General features: G+C 46.2%; 1 protein-coding gene across 2 annotated transcripts in view; it reads left to right on the top strand.

The window, feature by feature from the left end:
* The window catches only part of RCAN2 (regulator of calcineurin 2), a 229,639-nt gene that overhangs the window by 176,752 nt on the left and 39,318 nt on the right, over positions 1-13,569 (top strand). The gene's annotated exons all lie outside the window — the stretch shown is intronic.

Genomic DNA, 13,569 nt, shown 5'->3' with positions numbered 1-13,569 from the left:
ACCGGCGGCTCCGGTAAGCCCGGAAACAACCGGAAAGTGGTGGGGGCACCTCTCCCGCCACCTAAAATAGTGATCCCGTGGCGAATGCGCCCACTTTTATCTGACACAGAATCGGCCATAGTAAAAGATGATACTGGGGTTATGGTAGCTAGCTGCTGCTATAACACAAGTATTAAACGTCAAAGTGATAGCGTCCTTTTACGATGGGCCGGTTTGCAAGTGGTTAATAACAGAAGCTGGCATATATTTAATTTTGCATTAATTATCATTACCATTACCTACCATTACCGTGTGAACCCCACCATTTACATAAGATATGATTATCACCATGATCAAAATTATGCTAGTTTTCTATGTCACTTTATGATGACAGTACAGTATTATCTCAACCTTTGTTATTTTGATTATACTGATAATCATCTATTATGTAAATGGCGTTCACTTGGAGATACTATTAATAATGAATGCAAAATGAAGTGTTTACCAGCTTTTTTTATACAGGGTTTTATAAAGATCGCTTAATAAAATGTGAAAGTTCTAACTCTTTGTAAAAGATTTATATTTTTGTACTTAGAAAGTTCCAATGTCCGTGCTCTTCTTGTACAATGGAAATATTTAGGGATCCTCCAAGTGGACAATAAATAGTTTATGGTTGCACTAGCTTCTCAGTGCCATTTGTGCTGTTTATAAGGCAAACCAGCATCTGTAATACCCTGTATAAGAACGTAGCAGAGACCGGATTATATAGTCAAGGCCAAAAGTTTTGAGAATGACACAAATATTAATTTTCACAAAGTCTGCTGCCTCAATTTTTATGATGGCAATTTGCATATATTGCAGGATGTTATGAAGAGTGATCAAATGAATTGCAATTAATTGCAAAGTCCCTCTTTGCCATGAAAATGAACTTAACCCCATAAAAAACATTTCCACTGCATTTGGGAAGAAGGCTTCAGGGCACCTAAGAAAGTCCAGCAAGCGCCCGGACCGTCTCCTACAGTAGATTCAGTTTCGGGATCGGGGCACCACCAGTGCAGAGCTTGCTCAGGAAAGGCAGCAGGCAGGTGTGAGTGCATCTGCACGAATAGTGAAGAAAAGTCTTTTGGAGGATGGCCTGGTGTCAATTTTTGTAATTATACTTCAGTATATCATGGTAATATCTGAAAACACTGAGGCAGCAGACTTTGTGAAAATTAATGTTTTTGTCATTCTCAAAACTTTTGGCCACAGCTGTACATGCATGGCTGGGTTTGTGTGTTGTGTGTAGGAACCCTTATCGCTGTCAGTTTTGTAAAGCAATTACTCCCTCTCAAAATAGTAGTGCTGGCTCGGTGTGGGTTAGGAAGCCCCCAGTTCAATGCTGAAGTTACACATAATGTCCATGTTTCTTAGGGAGTGTAAAACTGACAGTTAAAGCAGAACTTTATCCACAACAACTTGATAAAAAATAATGTTCTTTAGCAAAGAACATACATTCCACATTAATAATTATGCTACCAAAATTAGTGTGTGCTTTAAATTTGCCTCCAGCATTGTTCTTCTTGCTAGAGGCTGCCATTTTTCTGAATCCCAAAACCCCTGACCAGCAGTAAATCATAAATGCAAAAGAAAGTTTACTTCTTTTAACAAGCTTTTGGGGTAGAGAGGGTTAGGGCCAGGACACCGTTCGGTAGTTGCAAGTTTAATTGGCAGACTCCGAGACTTCAATAGGAGGACAGCCATGCAGGGAAAGGCATCCAGCAAGACGGCACATCTGCATGTGCAGTAATGCTGTCTCCTATGGCAACAGTCTTTAACAGTTCCAAACAAAAGGTTCAACAGTTCCTTCACTTTCACTACAATCTCTCCTTGTAGTTCTTCAGCCCACTGAGTTCCTGGTCTCTCACTAGACCCGCTGATTCACTGCCACTGAATCCCTTGAGCTCCTTCAATATTTACAGTGGTATCTTCCTCAAGCGTCACCTCCACTTCTCTGCTGGGTCCCTAGCTTGGCACTATAGATACCTCTCAAGCTTCACCCCACTGGCCTGCTCGGTCCCTGGCTTGACACACAAGGCTGTTCTGCAAGTGTCACCTCCGCTGGCTGGGTCCCTGGCTTGATTTCCACTGAAGTTTCCCGATTCTCCACCACCCCAGGTTGGAGAGAATACTGCTTCGGTACTTGCTTCAGTTACTCACTGTGGTCCCTGGTAATAAGACGGATAGTCCCTTACTGGCGACAGCTTCCCCTCTACCTCTGACCAGGACAGGTTCTCTGGCTGGCAGAACCGTCACTTCTGGTTGGACTGCAAGCTGCAATCCCAACCCTGTGCTGCTCTCTTTCTTCTGGATAGGCCCTCAGACAGCCTAGCAGTCAGATAGGCCCAATCTCCGGCCTAGCAGCCCGGGCAATACGACACACGTCCACCCAGACAGCCGTCCAGGTGGCACAGAATATAGGTCACCTGACTCCACCCGAATATATACGCTCTCCCAGCAGGCCAAGGGATTCAAGGAAACCTCGGCCCATTGGCTGAGACACCCCACATACCCATAACCTAACCTTGGGTTGCCCTTCTCATATCTAGCCACTTGAGCCCCGGACCATTATGCTGCCTAAGGACCAGAGGTCTTTTTCCAATTTGGCACTGCGTCGCTTTAACTGCTAATTGCGCGGTCATGCAATGCTGTACCCAAACGAAATTTGCTTCCTTTTCTTCCCACAAATAGAGCTTTCTTTTGATGGTATTTGATCACCTCTGCGGTTTTTATTTTTTGCGCTATAAACGGAAAAAGACCGAAAATTTTGAAAAAAAATGATATTTTCTACTTTTTGTTATAAAAAAAATCCAATAAACTAAATTTTAGTCATACATTTAGGCCAAAATGTATTCGGCCACATGTCTTTGGTAAAAAAAATGTCAATAAGCATATATTTATTAGTTTGCGCAAAAGTTATAGCGTCTACAAACTAGGGTACATTTTCTGTAATTTACACAGCTTTTAGTTTATGACTGCCTATGTCATTTCTTGAGGTGCTAAAATGGCAGGGCAGTACAAAACCCCCCCAAATGACCCCATTTTGGAAAGTAGACACCCCAAGGAAATTGCTGAGAGGCATGTTGAACCCATTGAATATTTATTTTTTTTGTCCCAAGTGATTGAATAATGACAAAAAAAAAAAAAAATATTTACAAAAAGTTGTCACTAAATGATATATTGCTCACACAGGCCATGGGCATATGTGGAATTGCACCCCAAAATACATTTAGCTGCTTCTCCTGAGTATGGGGATACCACATGTGTGGGACTTTTTGGGAGCCTAGCCGCGTACGGGGCCCCGAAAACCAAGCACCGCCTTCAGGATTTCTAAGGGTGTAAATTTTTGATTTCACTCTTCACTGCCTATCACAGTTTCGGAGGTCATGGAATGTCCAGGTGGCACAAAACCCCCCAAAATGACCCCATTTTGGAAAGTAGATACCCCAAGCTATTTGCTGAGAGGCATATTGAGTCCATGGAATATTTTATATTTTGACACAAGTTGCGGGAAAGTGACACTTTTTTTTTTTTTTTTTTGCATAAAGTTGTCACTAAATGATATATTGCTCACACAGGCCATGGACATATGTGGAATTGCACCCCAAAATACATTTAGCTGCTTCTCCTGAGTATGGGGATACCACATGTGTGGGACTTTTTGGGAGCCTAGCCGCGTACGGGGCCCCGAAATCCAATCACCGCCTTTAGGATTTCTAAGGGTGAAAATTTTTGATTTCACTCTTCACTGCCTATCACAGTTTCGGAGGCCATGGAATGCCCAGGTGGCACAAAACCCCCCCAAATGACCCCATTTTGGAAAGTAGACACCCCAAGCTATTTTCTGAGAGGCATGGTGAGTATTTTGCAGCTCTCATTTGTTTTTGAAAATGAAGAAAGACAAGAAAAAACATTTTTTTTTTTCTTTTTTCAATTTTCAAAACTTTGTGACAAAAAGTGAGGTCTGCAAAATACTCACTATACCTCTCAGCAAATAGCTTGGGGTGTCTACTTTCCAAAATGGGGTCATTTGGGGGGGTTTTGTGCCACCTGGGTATTCCATGGCCTCCGAAACTGTGATAGGCAGTGAAGAGTGAAATCAAAAATTCACGCCCTTAGAAAGCCTGAAGGCGGTGCTTGGTTTTCGGGGTCCCGTACGCGGCTAGGCTCCCAAAAAGTCTCACACATGTGGTATCCCCGTACTCAGGAGAAGCAGCAGAATGTATTTTGGGGTGTAATTTCACATATTTCCATGGCATGTTTGAGCAATATATCATTTACTGACAACTTTGTGCAAAAAAAAAAAAAAATTTGTCTCTTTCCCGCAACTTGTGTCGCAATATAAAATATTCCATGGACTCGACATGCCTCTCAGCAAATAGCTTGGGGTGTCTAGTTTCCAAAATGGGGTCATTTGGGGGGGTTTTGAACTGTCCTGGCATTTTATGCACAACATTTAGAAGCTTATGTCACACATCACCCACTCTTCTAACCACTTGAAGACAAAGCCCTTTCTGACACTCATTGTTTTTGCAAAAAAATTACTTTGAACCCCCAAACATTATATATTTTTTTAAAGCAAATGCCCTACAGATTAAAATGGTGGGTGTTTCATTTTTTTTTTCACACAGTATTTGCGCAGCGATTTTTCAAACGCATTTTTTGGGGAAAAAACACACTTTTTAAAATTTTAATGCACTAAAACACACTATATTGCCCAAATGTTTGATGAAATAAAAAAGATGATCTTAGGCCGAGTACATGGATACCAAACATGACATGCTTTAAAATTGCGCACAATTGCGCAGTGGCAACAAAATAATAGGATTTTTTAAAACAGCTTACCTGTAAAATCCTTTTCTTTCGAAGGACATCACGGGACACAGAGCCACAGTAATTACTGATGGGTTATATAGGTATCACTGGTGATTGGACACTGGCACACCCTATCAGGAAGTTCAACCCCCTATATAATCCCTCCCCCTTGCAGGGATACCTCAGTTTTGTAGCCAAGCAATATAGTGTATTAGAAGAGGGGCGGGACCTCTGTGTCCCGTGATGTCCTTCGAAAGAAAAGGATTTTACAGGTAAGCTGTTTTAAAAAATCCTATTTTCTTTCTCGAACATCACGGGACACAGAGCCACAGTAATTACTGATGGGATGTCCCAGAGCAATGCTACCTGAGGGGGGGGAACCACGACCAAGTAGGGTGCAATCAGACCTGAGGACCCTGTACTGCTGCCTGCAGCACACTACGCCCAAAGGCGATATCCTCATGCCTTCTCACATCCACCTGATAGAATCTGGTGAATGTATGGACTGAAGACCAGGTTGCGGCCTTGCAGATTTGAGCCATAGAGGCCCGGTGATGCACTGCCCAAGAAGCACCAATAGCCCTTGTGGAATGTGCCCTGATCTGAAACGGAGGAATCTTCTGTTTCAGACCGTAAGCTTGAATGATCAATTGTCGAATCCATTTAGAAATGGTAGCTTTTGACGCTGCCTGTCCTCTATTGGGACCCTCTGGCAGCACAAACAAAACATCCGTCTTGCGGATCTGAGTAGTTGCCCCTAGATAGGCCTTAACTGCTCTTACTACATCCAACGAATGTAGAGATCTCTCTTCCGGAGAACAGGGATCTGGAAAAAACTAAGATGAGGGCGTAGTACCACTCTATCCTTGTGTATAATCAAATAAGGCTCCTTACAGGAAAGAGCTGCTAATTCTGATACTCTTCTAGCAGAAGAGATGGCCACCAGAAAAATTAATTTCCTTGTCAACAAGACCAAAGGAATCTGACTTATTGGTTCAAAAGGCTGTTTCTGTAACACAGCCAGGACCAAATTCAAGTCCCAGGGGTTTAGGGGCGCTTTAACCGGAGGATTAAGACGCATCACCCCCTGCATAAAGTTTCGGACCAAAGAATGCGAAGCAAGTGGCCGCTGAAATAATACTGATAAAGCAGAAACCTGGCCCTTGATGGTACTCAAGGCCAGCTTCATCTCTAATCCCATCTGTAGAAAATCAAGGATTCTACCTATGACATATTTCCTGGGATGCCAACCTCTGGATTCACACCAGGTTATATAAGCCTTCCAGACTCTATGATAAATCATCCTGGAAGCTGGCTTCCTTGCATTAATCAAGGTAGATATGACAGGACCTGAGAGCCCACGACTCTTCAGAACGTGGGTCTCAATAGCCAAACCGTCAAATTTAGCGTTTGTAAGGCAGGATGGAACACTGGACCTTGAGATAACAGGTCTGGGCGTTCCGGTAGTGTCCACGGGGAACCTACCGTCATCCTTACTATTTCTGCATACCAAGTCCTTCTGGGCCAAGCGGGGGCCACCAGAAGTACCGACTTCCTTTCCTGCCTGATCCTGCGAAGGAGTCGTGGTAGTAGCAGAATAGGCGGGAATGCGTAAATCAGTGAGAACCGATGCCACGGAATCGCCAACGCATCCGTCCCGCATGCAAGAGGATCTTTTGTCCTTGCCACAAATCTGTCTATCTTTTTGTTGAATCGGGATGCAAAGAGATCTACATCTGGAACCCCCCATCTTTGGCATATGGCCCAAAAGACGTCGGGATGCAGAGACCATTCCCCTGGAAGTAACTGCTGGCGACTTAGATAGTCCGCCTGCCAATTCTCTATTCCCGGGATGAAAACTGCCGATATGCATGGCACATGCATCTCTGCCCAGACTAAGATCTGGTTCACCTCTTTTTGAGCAGCTCGGCTCCGGGTGCCTCCCTGATGATTGACATAAGCCACTGCTGTGGCATTGTCGGACTGGATCCTGACCGGACATCCCTGTAGCCTGATAGTCCAGGCTTTTAGAGCTAGATGTATCGCCCGGATCTCCAGAATGTTGATGGGTAAGGTCCTCTCTGTCTTGGACCATACCCCTTGGACCGCAGCCTGTTCCAGAACTGCTCCCCAACCTGACAGACTGGCATCTGTTGTTACCACCGTCCAGGTAACCGGTAGAAAGGATTTCCCCTTCGGCAGGTTTTCGGGTATGAGCCACCAATTGAGGCTCTGACGCACCGCATGCGACAGGTGCATCGGAAAGTCTAATGCCTGAACCTTCTTGTTCCAGGTCGACAGAATACTGTGTTGCAGCATTCTTGAGTGAAACTGAGCATAGGGAACTGCTTCGAATGAAGACACCATCTTCCCTAGTAGCCTCATACAAAGGCGGACTGAGGGACCCTTCTTGGTCCTTACTGTCAGAATCAGCTCTCTCAAAGCAGTGATCTTTGCCTGGGGTAGAAATATTTTCTCCTGGCTTGTATCTATAATCAGACCTAAATACTCCAGTCTTCTTACTGGTTTTAGGAAAGACTTTTCTAGGTTGAGGATCCAACCCAGGTGTTCTAGATACCTGACCGTGGTCCTCAAGTTTCCATTCAAAGAGGCTACCGACCGGTCTATCAAGAGCAGGTCGTCTAGGTATGCTATGACAGCTATACCCTGAGCCCTTAATCTGGCCAGAGGAGGAGCCAAGATCTTTGTGAACACTCGAGGTGCAGTGGCTATCCCGAAAGGCAGAGCCATAAACTGGAAATGGCGCCCTCCTACCTCGAAGCGCAGAAACTTCTGATGAGCAGGAAAAATGGGCACATGCAGATATGCATCTCTGATGTCTATTGATGCCAGAAATTCTCCTCCCTGCAGGGTGGGAACTACTGTTCGAATTGATTCCATGCGGAAGGATTGAATCCTTAGGAATCGGTTCAGATCCCTTAAGTCCAAAATGGGCCTGACATCCCCATTTGGCTTTTGGACCGTAAAAAGGTTGGAATAGAAGCCCAATCCCTGGTCCTTTGCGGGAACTATCATAATGACCTCCTGCGACAAAAGTCGCTCTAACGCTAGAAGGAGCGACTGCTTCTTCTCTGGGTCTCTGGGAACATTTGATCTGAGGAACCGAGGAGAAGGGAATTCCTGAAACTCCAGCTTGTACCCTAAGGTTACCGTGGAGACTACCCATCTGTCCTGGAAGTCCTCGTGCCAGAGCTCTGAGAACTGTCGCAGTCTTCCCCCCACTCGAGTGAGCGGGGGCGCCCCCTCATGCAGAGGTCTTAGTGTTTTGCCTAGTAGGCTTCTTTCCCCAGGACTTCTTTTGTCCCTGGGGTTGACTCTTGTCTCTGGACCCCGATGGAGGCGGCCGTCGAGACTGCCTGGAGGCTGAAGCCCCCGGCGCTGGGGAAAGAGTCCGTTTGAAAGAGGGACGCTTACTCTTCTTCTTGACAGGTAAGAGAGTGCTTTTCCCACAAGAGATTCTCTTGATATAGTTATCCAAGTCCTCTCCAAACAACCTTGCACCACGAAATGGAAACCCAGCCAGTAGCTTCTTACATGGTGCTTCGGCTGACCAATTTTTCAACCATAGGATTCTACGTATATGCACCAACCCCAGTGAAAGACGGGAGGTTTGCACGATAGAATCTCTAATGGCGTCAACCACAAAGCATAAGGCCGCTGGAAGGTTAGCAAACCCCTGGGCCTGCTGTTCAGGTAATACTTTGATGACCTGCTTAACATGGTCTCTTAAGTATTGACAGACTCCAATCGCTGCTATTGCAGGTTGGGCCACTGATCCTGCTAAGGAGAAAACATCCTTCAATAGGGATTCCATCCTTTTATCTACAGGATCCCTGAGCATCTGAGCATTGTCTACAGGACAAGTCAGGCTATTATTTATGGAGGAAATGGCGGCATCAATAGCTGGTATTCCCCACATTTTAATAAACTTTTCTTCCATCGGATAAAGTGTTGAAAACTTTCTCGGCGGAAAAAAACATTTGTCTGGGTGATCCCACTCAGAATAAATAAGCTTTTCAAGTAAAGTATGAACAGGAAAAGCATGTGCTGCCTGGAAAGGTTTCAGTGACCCCAAAGCAGAAGAGGATTCTTTAGCAGTTTCAGGTATGGGCAACTTAAATGTGGAGCGGACCAATCCAGTGAGGATCTGCACTAAGACTTTCTCCTCTTGGGAAGTCGCAGAGGGTCCCTCTCCACCTGAATCCTCCGAAGAGGAATCATCCATCCCATCCCGATCCTCTGAAAGGGATTCATCTCCTTTATCCCAGAGCTCCTCTGTCTGAGGGTCTTGGGGAACAGAGGAAAGCCTAGTGCGTTTTCTTCCACTGAGTGAAGACGTAATCACGGCCATTAATCTTTCCTCTAGACCATTAATGGTTGAGGAAAAAACCTCTTGTGTAATATATACAGGGGCTGAAGTGCCAGAAGCAGGTGTAGCCCCTGACCCCGATGGCTCTCCCTGGCTAGCCGTCCCTGGCCCATCTTTAGGGGGGGGAGGGTGCTGCCGACAGGGGGCCCTCAGAACCTGAACGAGATCCCCTAGTGTCTCTGGTTCCTGGGGTGCTTGAACCTCTTCTACCCATAGTGCAAAGCAACAAGGTGTGAGGTATACAAATGAACACTGCCCGCTGAGCGATGTAGTCTGGCTAAAAGCCTTGCTACCCAATGCTCAGTCTGGTGTTACTTCAGTAAATGCTGCCTAGGAGAATGCCTGTGTCCCACCTTACATGCGACCGTCAGCTCTGTGTCTCTCAGAAGGCTGAGTGCACCTGTACAGAGTGCCTCTAATAGCCTGCAGCTGGCCTGAGTGGGAGTCTAAACACTCTGTGCTGACATCCCGCCCCCTCCTCTACCGCCCCCCCCCCCTCGAGTTTTGAAAAAAACGAGCGCTTCCCGCACTGCCGACTCTCCTGTCATGCTTCTGGAGAAAAGGCTGGGGATGGGGGGGGAGGGAGGGAGGCTGGTAACAAGATCTGCCTGAACGGCTATCTTCAGAGATGGTGGCCATTAGGCCACAGAGCCCGGGTGGTATAACCACTTTCTAGACCCCTGTGGCCCCTCTCTAGCCTGGGGGGAACATTCAAACATGAGAAATCCCCCCTTTCCACCTTACCTGCTTGCAGCCTGCTTTGAGATGCTGGGAATAATTAGCACTGAACACCTGAGACAGTCACTCAGCATGTGTAGGTTTGTGCTCTTGGCAGCCCCCGGTGGTCACAATAGGCATAGCATGCATTTACCTTAAAGGAGAAAAGCCACTAGAACTCAAAAATTCTGTGGAATCTCCTCTTACCTTATCCAGCCGCAGGGTGCTGTTTACACAGACCCAATCTTCACCTCTCATGGTGGGCTCCGTTTGAAAAAACCGTCAGAGACTGGGGCCCCCATCAGTAGGGGGATCCAACAGTTCTGGAACCGTAAAGCACCTCGCCAGAAATTAGGAAGTTTAAAGCCATTTTCTGATCTGCGGGGTCCAGCTCTCTAAAAAGAGAAACATTACGGGTAAAACCTCGTTTCTTCGGACACGAGGCCCGGGTACCATTCAATTCGGCCATGAAAAGACACTTTGAATGGATCCGGTTCGCCTGGCTTGCCCCAGTATAGGATCTTAGGATATTCCCTTTGGAGCTCAGCACAGGACATCTTTACACGTCCATCACCTAAGACACTGGCGTAAAAACTGAGGTATCCCTGCAAGGGGGAGGGATTATATAGGGGGTTGAACTTCCTGATAGGGTGTGCCAGTGTCCAATCACCAGTGATACCTATATAACCCATCAGTAATTACTGTGGCTCTGTGTCCCGTGATGTTCGAGAAAGAAACATACATTTTTAAAAGCCTTTAAAAGCCTTTACAGGTTACCACTTTAGATTTACAGAGGAGGTCTACTGCAAAAATTACTGCCCTCGATCTGACCTTCGCAGTGATACCTCACATGCATGGTGCAATTGCTGTTTACGTTTGACGACAGACCGCCGCTTGCGTTCGCCTTAGCGCGAGAGCAGGGGGCGACAGGGGTGCTTTTTTTTTTTTTTTTTTCTTTATTATTTTTTTGCTTTTTTTATCTTATTTTTAAACTGTTCCTTTCATATTTTTTTTTTTTAAATCATTTTTATTGTTATCTCGGGGAATGTAAATATCCCCTATGATAGCAATAGGTAGTGACAGGTACTCTTTTTTGAAAAAATTGGGGTCTATTAGACCCTAGATCTCTCCTCTGCCCTCAAAGCATCTGACCACACCAAGATCGGTGTGATAAAATGCTTCCCCAATTTCCCAATGGCGCTATTTACATCCGGCGAAATCTAACTCATAAAATGCTCGTAGCTTCCGGTTTCTTAGGCCATAAAGATGTTTGGAGCCACTCTGGTCTCTGATCAGCTCTATGGTCAGCTGGCTGAATCACCGGCTGCATTCTCAGGTTCCCTGTTGAGACAGGAGAGCCAGAGAAAAACACGGAAAACCGTGGGGGGGGGGGCATTCCCTCCCACGGCTTGTAAAAGCAGTCTAGAGGCTAATTAGCCACTAGGATTGCTTTTACATGAAAGCCGACCGCTGGCTGAAAAGAATGATACCAAGATGATACCTAAACCTGCAGGCATCATTCTGGTATAACCACTCAAAGTCGTGAATGGCGTACCTGAAGACAAAAAAATGGTTAACAATAAAGCACAGTAAACGGTAAAGTATAAAAAATTGCATACCTGAAAAGCAAACATGATAAAACATAACAACAATAAAACATTGCAGAATAGAATACAGTAAAAAAGAGCAGAACAATAGAGAGAGAGAATAGAGAGAGAGAACAATAAAACGACAACTATTTTTTTTTATTTTATATATTTTTTTTTTTTTTTACACTTTTTTTGTAACTAACTTTTATAACTGTAACCGGTTCCAGGTTCGGGTCTCTCAAAATGCGATGGCATCTTGGGAGACCCTGTGAAAGTGTGCCTAGTCTGTGCAATGCTGTACCCTACGCTAATACTCAACTAATGAATGGTAGCGTTCAAAACATTCACCAATGCAAAGACCAGGATTGTCAGGACAGGAGGGACAATAATAGCGGGTGTCACGCCTATATCCACGCTTGCTGCAGACACAACATCTTTTTTGGGGGGGTTCGCTGGGTAGGGGTACTCGGGAGGACATAAAGAAAATGCCTCTCATGCAGCCGACTGCATTTGGTTGGGGATGTGAATGGGGGAAGTACGGGTGCTGCAGAAGCGGTGTGTTCCCAATTAGGATTGGCGAATGCAGCAGGAAGGGCATTATGGGCACGACGGGCCTGTGTTTGTCTTCTTGGTGGCAGCGGGACACTACTTGTGCTTGCCACCTCACCAGCTTGAACTGCACTTATGGGACTCGCCACATCACCAAGTGTTACTGCAGTGCTGGTTTGACTACGACCGGGGTGTACTAGGCCACTGGCGCTTGCCAGTTCAATAAAAAGCTACCAAAAAAACTGTTAGCGATCGCAGGGATCAGGCCTGACTCTGCGAACGCTGCAGTTATGTGTTTAGTGTTTTGTAAGTGACAGTGATCGATCGATACTGCACTTGGGTGGGCTGGGCTGGGCTGGGCCGGGCGGAGGGGCAAAATGCAGGTGCTAGCAGGTATCTGGGCTGATCCCGCTAACACTGCGTTTTTGGGAACCCTAAACTGCTGGGGACGCTAGTATAGATCTGATCGGATCAGATATTGATCCGTTCAGATACTATACCACTAAGGGAGGCGTATGCTGCGTGCGTGGGTGTTAGCGGTACTGGCGCTAACCTGACGCTGCCTGGGGCCGGTGCTTGCCAGTTCACCAAAATACTACCAAAAAAACTGTTAGCGATCGCAGGGATCAGGCCTGACTCTGCGAACGCTGCAGTTATGCGTTTAGAGTTTTGTAAGGGACAGTGATCGATCGATACTGCACTTGGGTGGGCTGGGCCGGGCCGGACGGAGGGCCAAACGCAGGTGCTAGCAGGTACCTGGGCTGATCCCGCTAACACTGCGTTTTTGGGAACCCTAAACTGCTGGGGACGCTAGTATAGATCTGATCGGATCAGATATTGATCCTTTCAGATACTATACCACTAAGGGAGGTGTACGGTTCGTGCGTGGGTGTTAGCGCTACTGGCGCTAACCTGACGCTGCCTGGGGCTGGTGCTTGCCAGTTCACCAAAATGCTACCAAAAAAACTGTTAGCGATCGCAGGGATCAGGCCTGACTCTGCGAACGCTGCAGTTATGCGTTTAGTGTTTTGTAAGTGACAGTGATCGATCGATACTGCACTTGGGTGGGCTGGGCGGAGGGGCAAAACGCAGGTGCTAGCGGGTATCTGGGCTGATCCCGCTAACACTGCGTTTTTGGGAACCCTAAACTGCTGGGGACGCTAGTATAGATCTGATCAGATCAGATATTGATCCGATCAGATACTATACCACTAAGGGAGGCGCATGCTGCGTGCGTGGGTGTTAGCGGTACTGGCGCTAATCTGACGCTGCCTGGGGTGACGCATATCACCGCCGGGCGATCAGGGGGCTAAACCTTTATTCGGTAATAAACGGCGGGTGCCCTGACACTTTAAAAAATAAACGAACTAACCAGCGTCAACCGTAACGTTTATACGGTGATCAGTGGTGAAAGGGTTAACTAGGGGGCAATCAAGGGGTTAAAACATTTATTAGATAGTATATGGGGGTCCCTGACGCTATAAAACGCTG

This window comes from Aquarana catesbeiana, linkage group LG04 (genome assembly GCF_042186555.1).
Source record: "Aquarana catesbeiana isolate 2022-GZ linkage group LG04, ASM4218655v1, whole genome shotgun sequence".
In the NCBI taxonomy this organism is placed as follows: domain Eukaryota; kingdom Metazoa; phylum Chordata; class Amphibia; order Anura; family Ranidae; genus Aquarana; species Aquarana catesbeiana.
Note: the sequence above shows the minus strand (reverse complement) of the source record. Positions and strands in the feature narration are given on the sequence as shown.